Source organism: Schistocerca gregaria, unplaced genomic scaffold (genome assembly GCF_023897955.1).
Source record: "Schistocerca gregaria isolate iqSchGreg1 unplaced genomic scaffold, iqSchGreg1.2 ptg000239l, whole genome shotgun sequence".
NCBI classification, from domain to species: domain Eukaryota; kingdom Metazoa; phylum Arthropoda; class Insecta; order Orthoptera; family Acrididae; genus Schistocerca; species Schistocerca gregaria.
Window position 1 is genome coordinate 924197 of NW_026061751.1, and position 12364 is coordinate 936560.

Genomic DNA, 12364 nt, shown 5'->3' on the forward strand with positions numbered 1-12364 from the left:
CTTTAATGTAGTTAATTTACTTGTTAACATTCACATTTATGAGACTATTAAAATTACTGATGAGAATCTTCTCCAACACAAAAACCTAATGTACAAGAAATTAAAGATGTCATTAGGTTATTACTTCTGATACTCTCCTACAACTATTTCCAGTTTAACGCTGAATTTTTTTTTTTTTTTTTTTTTTTTTTTTACGACCGTAAGCCTTTGCCGTGCCCATTTGTATAACAAGTACGCTTGGCAACAGTTTTGTTAAACATCACCAAAGGCAGTACTTTAAGAAATTGGTGTCACCTGAGCAATTTTTCAGTCTTTAGGTACGGATCTTTCTGTGAGCGGTTGTATATAATTACTAAACATGGAGCTATTATATCAGCACACTCAGAGGAACATGACTGGTATACGATCTGGAACGGAAACCTTGCCTTTAATAAGTGATTTAAGCTGCTTTGCTACACCGAGGATATATGCTTCTCATTTTGGCACTTTCTGTTGACTGGGCTTAGGGAATGCTTAATTCGTATTCTTTGCTGAAGGAGTTTCGGAAAACCACGTTTCTTAACTCTACTTTAGTGGCACTGTCATCAGTGACTCCACTGTTACTTTCGCCCAGTGAAGGTACTGATTGCGTCTTGACACTGGTGTACTCTATGCATGACCAGAATCTCTTTGGGTTTTTCGAAACAGAGTTTTGTTGCGGAAATTATCAAGAGCATCTCGCACTGTAGTAACCGCTATATTTAGAACTTCTGCAAAACATTGCCAGTCTTCCGGATTTTGGATTCTTTTAGATTTGGCATGCTTTTTCGTTACTTCTGCAACAGCGATTTCACCCGTTTTGTCCATGGGGGATCAGTACCATCACTTATTAATCTATGTGGTATATATATCTCTCAATTGCAATCGATACTATTTCTCTGAAATCATTCCACACCTTTTCTACGCTTACATGATCAGATCGGAAGGAGTGGAGGCTGTTTCCTTAAAAATCGTTAAGAGCATTGTCAGCTTTTTTTAATCAGATGTACTTTAAGTTTCTTTTTGATGGTTGTAGGTATTACACTATTCAGTGTACGGGCAACTGACTTGGGGTCGCTAATCCCTGTATTCGTCAAGTACGCTTTCGTAACCATTTATGCTTCGAGTGGGCTCACGAACTAATAGTTCAAAATACTTTTTTTAGAAAGCATTCAGTACTATTTCAGGTGACGTTTTAAGCCTGCCGCCGGCTTTAAACGTGTAAATTTTCCACCATATCGAGGATACATTGAAATCACCACCGACTATAATTGTGTGAGTGGGGTACCTTTTGAAATGAGACTCACGTTTTCTTTGAACTGTTCAGCAACTATATCCTCTCACTCGGGGGTCGGTAAAACGATCCAGTTTAGTCCGATTGACAAGTACAGCCTCTACCCAAACTATTTCGCAGGAACTATCTACTTCAGTTTCACTACAAGGTAAACTACTTCTGACAGCAATAAATACTCCAGCACCAACCATGTTTAATCTATCCCTTCTGAACGTTGTTAGGTCGTTTGAAAAAATTTCGGCTTAACATATTTCCGGCTTTAGCCAGGTTTCCGTACCTATAACTGTTTGAGCTTCAGTGCTTTCTATTAGGGCCTGGAGCTCTGGTTCTTTCCCAACACAGCAACGATAATTTACAACACCGATCGTTTCTACAACCACCTTACTGTGTGTTACCTGCCCCCTTTTAGACAGACGCCATTTCTATGTTTTCCTGAGACCCTCTAACCTACAAATGCACCCCAGCCGCCCCCACTACCCGTGTAGTTGACTCCTGACCTATTAAGCGGAATCCAGAAACCCACTACCCTATGGCACAAGTCAAGGACTCTGAGGCCTACACAGTCACATAACCGCCTGAGCCTATGATTCATACCTTCCACTCGGCTCTGCACCGAAGGACCACAGTCGGTTCTGTCGATGATGCTGCAGATGGTGAGCTCCGCTTTAATCTCGCAAGCAAGCCTGGCAGTCTTTACCATTTCCGCTAAACAAAAGGAGAGATAATCTCCTCCAATCCAAAGCGACACAAGCCATTGGCACCGACTGGGGCCACCACCTGCAGTTGGGTGCACCCTGTACTCTTCATGGCATCCGGAAGCACTCTTTAGAAATCAGGACTGACTCCCCCACCTTGTGCACACTGCCATCCTTCCACACCTTGGCAGCCATGTTACTAAGGGGGCCCAATTACGCGCCTATTACTGGAGTTCCGAACCACCAGCAAACTCACCTTCTGTGAACACCACGAATTTGCGTTCCAAGAAGGTTCCTCTGGAGGCCCTACGATCGGCCCCTCGCAAAGTCTTTCGCAGCCTGCCATACTTTGGAATGATCTCTCACTCGACCACAGGTGAGGGATCAACCTCAGCGCTGCAGACCAACATAAATGTAGGATAATGACATCACTGCTGCTCAAAAATCTGCAGTCAGAGAAGACAACTCCAAATGCAAGGGGAAAAGACACAAGAATGCTATAAGTAAATATCAGAAACTTATCTATTATAAAGAACATTCCTAGATGTTGAAGGCGACCGAAATTGTTAATTCTACTTACGATGTTTTAAAAGAATTAACTTATATGGTAAAATAAACCAAGTCTGCTTTTCTTCATGTTTTGTATTTTTATTCGTCAATGCCTTCCGTTTAAGCACTCACTCAAGCTAAACAGGTCTCTGCTGCCAAGACATTATCAATTGTCATTGATGAAGGGTGAAAGCAAAGGAAAGAGTAATCACTTTCTTTTGCCTGATGGCGGATTTAGGGAGTTGGGATGCATGGCAAAAGCGCATTCTTACGCGACTTTTATTTTTACCAAAGTACTTTTATACCGTAACAGCGTTGTGTACGTTGATTGTGACTCTATGATCATACTGATATACTAAAAAGGACAACCAAACCAGCATCCACTGCAACGTGGATAGTAGTACGAAAAGATTTGTTTTTACTTTTTAGACATTACTCCTGAGTAGAAAATTCGAAGCGCAAATGACCGTTACAATCGAGTCTGCACAATTCGAAGTTCGAATAATTAACTCGACTTTACTCTAGATGAAATCAGGAAAAATCGAAATAAAATTTTGATTTTTTTTTACTAACGTATTTCCAGTTTTCTTACATGTTTTTTTGCTTTAGTATTTGAAACGGAAGGTACACACAAATGTTCGAAAATACATAAATTCAGCTTCATTCATTTTTCAATGCTGAACCAACTGTCACGAATGGTTGCTTTTTGTCAATTAAGTTTCTCATAAAGAACCTTATGTCTTTGGAGCTAGCGTGTCACTCCTTATTTGTATCTGAGACTTCTGTTCCCAGACTAACCGTAAATGTCTTAGCGTTCCGACAAATACCTTTTGTACCCTGCATTGAGTAAGGCAATACTATAAACTTTCGCCTCGCCCGGTCTGCTTGCTCCCGCTTTTTAATACTTATGAGCAACATTATCTTTCCGCTCGATGATCGTTTGCAGCTTGGATGGTGGAATCCCGAAACAATTCGTTACCTGCTACTTCTCGTTGCATTCCACAGCGTCGAAACTCGTTTCTGTTTTACGAATGTCGGAAACTTCCTGGAAAATATCCTAAAGTGAAAAACGTCTAATTTCTCCGTGGTCGAAGTTCCTTGTGTGACAAAATGGCGTCAGATTTGAATCACTATTAATTACGAGACTGACAGTGCGCAAACAAAGGTTAAGTCCACGTGGTTGTCACTTATTGCCTGTATTGGCATATGCGGGTCATTGTTAGGAATCATCTTTATGTAAAATTATAAACTGGTGAAGCTGTTAGCTAGGATTCTCATTTGTGTGTCATTGCGATGAACAGCTTAGGGAGCGCCGCTAGGAGTAACAGAAAATAAAAATATTCGCTGGAATATAAACGAAAATCTATATTGAGTTTAAACCTACGACACATAGGAAGAGTTCGTCTCAGGACTTGTAAATATTCTCTAAATTACAGAAAACGTGAGAAAAGCCCTCCCAGAAGCCTAAATAGGGCAGCGCTGAGAGAAGGTGACAGCTCCCTCAGAGTCGGAAAAAAAGGAAGAAATTGCGCAACGCGATAACGTACTCAAAGGCTATATCGTACCCCAGCCACTGAAAAGTCCAAAATTGTGAGTGTGACCACTGTAATAAAGATATTGTTAACTAAATTTCATATTAATATGAAACACATGTTACGATTTTATCCCGACGTTTTCACGAAAACTCTACGGCGCAGACCTGAACTGCACACACAGAAATTTATTTGCAACGGATTAATAATATGCTGTGGTATTTCGTGCACTGTTAAAACAACTGATGAAACAGACAGAATTATCTGGTGTAAGCTAGGCGTTGACTTGTAATTACAGAATGTCTGCGGGTCGCTCTGTTATGACAGTCGACTCGATTAGTGAAGAAGTTGCTTCGGTTTTCTCGAGGCATTTGGGAACAGGTTGAAACAAACGATTAACAACCGTCGACTGCATACAGTCGCAAAGGCTGATTTCAAATGTCTTTGGTAACTGTAAAGCTACTTCACCTGGGTAGGGGGGACAGCTACTAGTCGGAGGTAAACACTTCCCCCTCACAGCGTTCTAATGTTGCCGGCTACACTATGCCACTCAGCGTCCGATGTAAACACAGCCGACAACAGGAAGTGTGACAGGACTACCAGACCGAGTTCAGAGCAGGAAACGGCCGGGGTCCCCGGTGGTCTAGTGGTAAGGGGGTCTGGAACGTTCCAGCGCCTCGGCTGGGGCTATTCGCCCCAGCCGGGCCGGGGTTCAATCCCCGGCCGGCGCTGGAATTTTCAGATTTCCGAACACTAGCCTCCACCTCTGCCCTGGCATGTGGCGCATGCCGGGCACCCCCGTGGGGTCCGTGCTTCGGGTCCCACGTGGAGCTCACTCCCACACTACAAAATATACCTCATTATGCTGCTGCAATCACTTATTTTAAATTTTAATACGCACACTTTCTTCACCAGACCACATCTGCATATATTTTCCAGGTACTTTCTACATATTATATCTCACTGTCAAAAGAAACAGCATAGTATCATGAACATTTGTAGGATTACAACAATGAAATAATATCCTTACTAAAAAAAACTAATACGTTTTATTTTCGTTTTTGTTCTAAATGCTGCTAAGATAACTACAAGAAATTGGAAGCTGTTTTGGTATTTAATAATCAGTAATTAGAAAAATAAATTTGGCTATAATATTGATACATATATTACATATTTTCTTAGTGCATTCTCAGTGCAGGAACAGGATAAATTGTTTCAATGTCAAAAGAAATGCAAAATATTATATCAAATTTTTTTTTAATTATTCAAGAGTCAAAATGAGATTATGATATGACACAGGTCACTAATGAGGTACTCTCTTTCTTTGTATGAAAGAGGATAATTATCCTGGTTTTATGTGAGCTAAATGTTAAATTAAACAGATAACATTTAACATTTAAAAAACGAATTTCTTGACGATTTTACTGACAGGTCTACATGTTTCATATTATATTTCTGACGGTAGTTAGCTGACATCCTCTCAGGCTCAGCTTTATATGAAAGTATCTTGCAGGTCAGAAAATAAATTTTATTACTACCTCTACAGATTCAGTTGGTCTATTGTTGTACTATTGTTGCATTGCGAGAGAGAGACTGCTACTATAGCTGTTTTCTTTTTCTATGAAATTCCGTGCCATAACTCCATTCTAAATGCTAAAAATCGTGGATAAACTTTTAGCAATACTATTTCCTTTTCACCACATCGCTGCTAGGTGTCGCTACTGGTCCCTCACACAGTCAGTTGTCTGTAGCGCAGGGCTTCGCTACCAGTGGACTCTAGCGGAGCTGGCGACGACTCACTCTGCCGGGATTTGCTGCTTCATTCCTGAACGAGTACGCCGGCTGAAATACCCGCTAAATCCTCACACTAAACGAGAAGCGTAATAGCACCAATACCAAATAAGGCAACTCGTGGTCAGTGCGAATATTTTCAAACCACCACTATGATAACTCCTAGCTGAAAATACTGATACAAACTATTTGCAGAGGAATGGAGCACCTTACAGAAGCTGATTTAGAGGAAAATCAATTTGGAGGGTACAGCACCCATATTTATAACATCTTTCGATACAGAAAAAACTTTTGACGATGTTGACCAGAATATACAGTTTGAATTTAAGATGCAACCAGGAATAAAATATAGCGAGCGAAGCATTACTTAGAACTCCACCAGAAACGAGACAGCAGCTGTACGAGTTGAAGGACATGAAAGAAAGGAAATACGTGACAAGTGAGTGAGACAGGATTCTAGTCCATTCCCTGATGTTATTCATTCTTTATACAGGGTGTTTCACAAATCATGCTTCACACTACTCAGGGCTGTTCAGGGGACGTAACTGATGAAGTTTTACATAGGAATCTACTTCTGAAAACGTCAGCCAGCGACGCTACAGAGCGTCAAAGTTATAGATACCGGTGCCTACAAAAATAGAGGGATCCCACGAAGATGTTACAACCTTTCTAAGATGATGCAGATGGAAAAATGCATAAATTTGAGATTATGTCCTTGTATCGGAAAATTATAACAGAGAACCTTTCTGTTACCTCAGTATGTACCGTTATCGTTGTTGCTAAGATGTAGGACAGGAAACTTTCAGGTGTGGTGGTACGGAACGAGAGAAGAAAACAATGTGCAGTACACATAGGCTGTTACATGCATACATCAGGAACCATGAGCACTTGTTCATCTTCGCTAGCGTTCTTTGTGGGAACTATATCGCTTCTGTCCGATATTTTGAGAATGATACAATTATTTTTTCCTAAAACCTAGCAGCTGAATAGTGCTTGAAACGATATAAATGGTACTTATGATTTATGGTATGGAGACAGAAACGGTAGTTCACTTTAATGATAACAATATACAGCAAAATTCAGTAATGTTTCTGCAAAATGCCATAACACCCAAATCCTGAAACATAATCGGATATTTCGAATGTGGTACGACACCAGCTGTACAGTTTACTGGACAGATACAGAGTTTTCCGAAATTCTAGCACTTTTAGAGGGAACTAAGCGACAATATTTTTTAATTTGAACCCCGTACGGAAACGTATACTTTCCGTGCTACAGCCGTTTGAATACATGTTTGCTAGGTGGGTATGCAACAGGGTAGCCATAGTGGGATGGCGGAAGGGGTGGGGGAAGATGCTTACGTCGGATGTCATTCACCGTCAGCCCTGCCACTCTAACAAGGCTCGTGCGTCACTCAAGTGTCTGTCAGTATTAGAGCAATATTGCGGAGTGCACTTTTGCCGAATACACCGATATGATCCTACTGTATGGCGAAGTTCGTCGCCTTTATCAAGCTCGTTCTCAGCAGCGTCCAACTTCACGGCATACGCTTTTCGCCACAACTGCGCAACGACTTTGAGATAATGGTGCGTTCACCGTCAGCACGGGTGACTGCAGTGCTACAAAGAGACGCAGCGCACCTAAGTTTCAAAAGGCCGTATTGTAAAGAAGAGTGTTTCTAAAAACTTATCAAGTTTCCTTTCAATGAGTGGAATTGTGGAACTATCGATGTACTGGGTCACAGCTAATGACTTACTTGTACAAGTGGTCGCGTTACTAACATGTTTTCCGACGGCTGTAGCGAGGAAACGGTGCGTTACAGGAGATGGGTTCCAATTCAGAATACGAGTATTGTGTACTCATTCCCCATCTACACTAGGAATTTGTAACGGAAATTTCGGAACATCGTGCATGTTTCCGGTATATTGTACAGTTGTTGTTCCACCATAATAGAAATTTCGAATACATTTCATAATTTCTGAGAGCTCATCAGGCGCGACTACCGTGTCCGCAGTATAAAACCCAGGGGGCCTCTTGCGTACGGGGGCTCTGACGCCCACGAGAACAACTGTAGGTAGAGAGCGCAACACAGCTTCTTTGATGGACATTTCACTCTAATGCTGCCAGATGTGTCTATTTTTAGAGGTATCTTGAACCGCCTCGCACCAGCTTTAAGCTCAAAGCCGAATGTCCCAAATTCTGGCCACTGCTAACATTCTGAAATACACTATCGGATCAAAAGTATCCAGACACCTGGTAGTGGACTTCAATATGCGGTATGACCACCTTTTGCCATTACGAGGGGTTAACCTCTGCTGGGAACGCTTTCAGTGTAGACGATATTTTATGCATCACACATATTGAGAGTTTCATCTGTGTGTACGTACGTGACAATACACTGGCCAACAAGATCTCCACCTCTCTCCCCAATTTTGGAGCTATATGGGATTATCCTTGCAACCAGGTCGAGATTTTGACGATGTAACAAATCAATTGAACTGAATATGGTACGACATCCGTCAGGAGGACATCCACCAACTTTATCAATAAAGATCAAGTCGAATAGCTGCTTCCTTAAGGGCCAGAGGTGGCCCAACGCGTTATGACTTTCTCCTGAATGAGTCACCCAATTTAACAGCAATTGTTATCATTTGTTTGCCTTTACACGTACATCACATCTAACGATTTCCTTCACACTGGGATAATTTATTGGTGGTACTGCTTGGGGTGTAAATATGCAGGGTGTATCAAAAAGGATCAACCGATTTTTTTTTAAAAAGTAACTATTATGTTATTCGACATATGTGCGTGAATAGCGTACTGCTGGAAAGAGCAAACCCTACGGCTTTACATGGTTACCGCTTGGCAGCAGCACTGTCCGACCATTTCAGTCCTAGTAAAAATGGTGTCGCGGCGACAGGAAGCGTTTTGTGTTCTGCATTTTGCGCAGTGTGGGCAGTAATAAGTGTTCGACGTGACTTTCGTACGAGGTACGATGATGATCCTCCTACAGCACAGAGCATTAGATGATGGCATCAACGATTAAAAGAAAGAGAAGGTTTGCGGAAAGGCGAATCGCCGGGCCGTCCCCGAATGCCTGACACAGACGTCAAACGCATCCGCCACAGTTTCACGAGGGGTCCGCAGAAATCCGTTCGCCGTGCAGCTCAAGAGCTCACCATGTCCCCGATGTCCGTCTGGCGTCTCTGCGTCGACGTTTATGCATCAAACAATATTAAATTCAGCTAATGCGAGCTGTTCGTGAGGGCGATACATCGTGTGAAGTTCCATAATTTCACTCTTGTCAAGGTGGAGGATGGCCGTTTTCTCCCACAGTTAGTGTTTAGTGACGAGGCAACACTCCATTTACACAGAGAGGTGAACTGTCATAATGTGACAATATGAGGTACGGGACAACCACATGAAGGTGTACAACATAAAATAGACTCTCCTAAATTTAATGTATTTTGTACAGTTTAGAGGGAAAATGTGTATGATTCATATTTCTTTGCCGGAAACACTGTTACAGTAAGCATATATCTCGATATGCCTGAAAACTTTCTCTTCCCACAGTTTGATTCGAACGACTTCATTTTCCAATGCGATGGGGCACCGCGACAGTGGCATCTGGATGTGTGGGAATTTCTAAATCAAACGATTGCTGAACGATGGATCGTTCACACTGGACTAAATCACTCACCCTTAGACTACTAGACTCCAAGGTGACCGCACCCGACTGTATGTGATTATATATGTATGGTTTTGTAAGAGACTCTTTATGTACCTACATTACCAACAGCAATAAATGAACTGAGACATCGCATAACAGCACCTGTGGAAACTGTAACTCCAGACATGCTTGCTGCAGTGTTGGTACAATTTGAACACCGCATTGACATGTTCCGTGCATCTCAACGATGCATATTGAACACCAATGAAAAGGATGAAAATAACTTTTTTAGTTTTCGTACATCAAAGGACAAAATTCATTGTATTCATTGTATATGTTTCTTAGTTCCAGAAATATAGACGGCCCAGGTCGGATGATTGTTTTTGATACACCACGTATAGATAATGCACTTCAAAACCTCCCAATAATTAGGCCACTACCAAGATGGGAGACAACAAGTAGTCACACATGCGTCTTTGCATGTGTTGGATAAAAAGTGGTAGCACAATGCCATAATATGACGGATGTGAGTCATTCGGTACGCACACTTTCTGTTGCTGACAGATGGTGGGCTGAAGTAGTAAAGTCAGCAGCACAAGTCGTGTTTGAGTCAGTTGCAGTGTGTACTCTCTCAGAGATGGAGAGGCTAGCTCGAGTGCCTTAATAGTATGTTTGTGAAACACGAAAAACGTGCTTGGGTGCAGACTGGAAGGGCACGTGGTCGGAGCGCGCAACAATCTTTCCTTCCAGTGCTGCATTCTACCAACTTACACGACGCCAAACGACGAGCCCTGTGCAGGAGCACCGCATACGTGGCAGCGGGACATACTGGGACATCCACCGTATTCATCCGGTAGAGTCCCCCCAATTATGGCCTGATCACCCAAATGAACGAAGTATTTCGTGGCACGTCTTACAGCAAATGATAAGACACCATATGGCGGTCCTAGCGAGACATCATCACAGATGGATGCACAGACAGTGTATGAAATCTTTCATGTGGGTGTGGAAAGTGATCGAGACGCGAGACGGAAATGTGATAAAGTGAATTTTAGTCAATGAAGACTGACATGAATTATAGCCAAACTGCCACTACTTTTCATTCACCTCCATGTATATTACCATACCCGTTTATTTTTACTCATAAAAATTTGTCAGTAATCTTGTATGAAATGTTTTCACAATTTTTGTTTGTTTTCTAGATGTATAGCAATTCGGTAAGAAAAATGGAAGAGTTTGATTTTTACTTACAATACTGCTCTGGCTGCACATTTTTCTGGGATCGGAACTGATGCCCTTAGCGTGAATGTACTTTGGCTTGCACCACAGCACATTTACTTGACGCAAAATACGACGAAATACTCTGCCAATACAGTTCGATTACCGTCTCGTAACTGTTGGACCTGGTGGTCTACCGGCACAACGCGTGCCTGCAAATCGAGAATCTCGGGATCGAATCCCAGATGAACAAATAAATTTTTCTGTCTGCTTTTAATACAGCCTTCACCTCTCAATGATATGAGGAGTCGGTAGAAACAACATGTGGTGCGGATTCCACGTTAAACTGCCGATTCCCTTTCCCCGGTTGGACAACTGGAGTACGTTAATGATAAGCATGTCTTCAAAGTGCCGTCCAATTGAAAGACTTAAACGAGGGCACTGAAATAAGCGAAATTTAATATTATTATTACACTGTCCAGTCGCAGTAATCTGACCACGTGTTAAAATACGCAATAAACACCTTCTGCAGCACGAGACGCACAGGAATAGAGTCAATGATGTAACGACAGTCATAAGAAGCCATTCCTACCCCAGTACTTGTCATGCTGCGATAGAATTCTATCGATTGAGGATCCGTGGCACAAACTACTCGATCGAGGTGACCTTTCAGATTCTCGATTGGGTTTAAAGGCGGAAAATTTGGTGGTGAGGGCAGTACGGTAAATTCATCCTAGAGCTTTCAGAACCACGCACATACACTGCGAGCTATGTTACACGTGCATCTAGGGGTGTATTTGGTCCCCAAGGATAGGTGCGTACTAGGGTTGATCCATTGTGCCTTTCAGAACAACGAGATCACCCAGGGAGTGCCACGAAAACATTGCCCACACCATAACACTCCCTCAGGGTTGCAGGGCGTTTGCTTTCAATCTGTCCGATGGAGCACAAAATGTGATGAATATGGAGAGGCCACCTGTAGCACTCAGTGGACTTTCAGTTGTGGTACCGGCGTGCAAATGCAAGCTTTCAACGCCAATGAAGAGCAGTCAGCGTGGGTGCAGGGACCAGGTGCCCACTGCGGAAGCCCATAAGTTGTTGAGGAAACATTGGTGGCAGCCCTCGGTTCGCCTGGGCTGTCAGCTGCACAAAAGTTGCACGTCTTCTCGCCAGCACACACATCTGCAGCTATCGTTCACCTGTGTCGCCTACTGCCCGTAGTCCAACACACTTGCCTTGGAGCCGGATTAGAATACCGAGATTTTGCCACTCACGGTTTACTTTACATACAGTGGCATGTGAAAAGATTACAGATTTTGCCGTTTCGGAAATGCTTCCACCCTTGGGAAGAAAGCCAACGATTATGCCCTGTTGGACGTCACATAAATCGCCCCTTTTACGCATTATGACAACGACTTCACTGTTTCCAGCCTCCTCCCCCCACCCCCATTCATCACCTACTAATGCTATCTCCTGGAGTCTATGGGTTATTACACGTTGACCTCGAAAATAGGAGTTGGTCATATTAATATGACTGGATCTATTATTATTATTGTTGAAACTTCCTGGCAGATTGAAAATGGGTGCCGCACCGAGA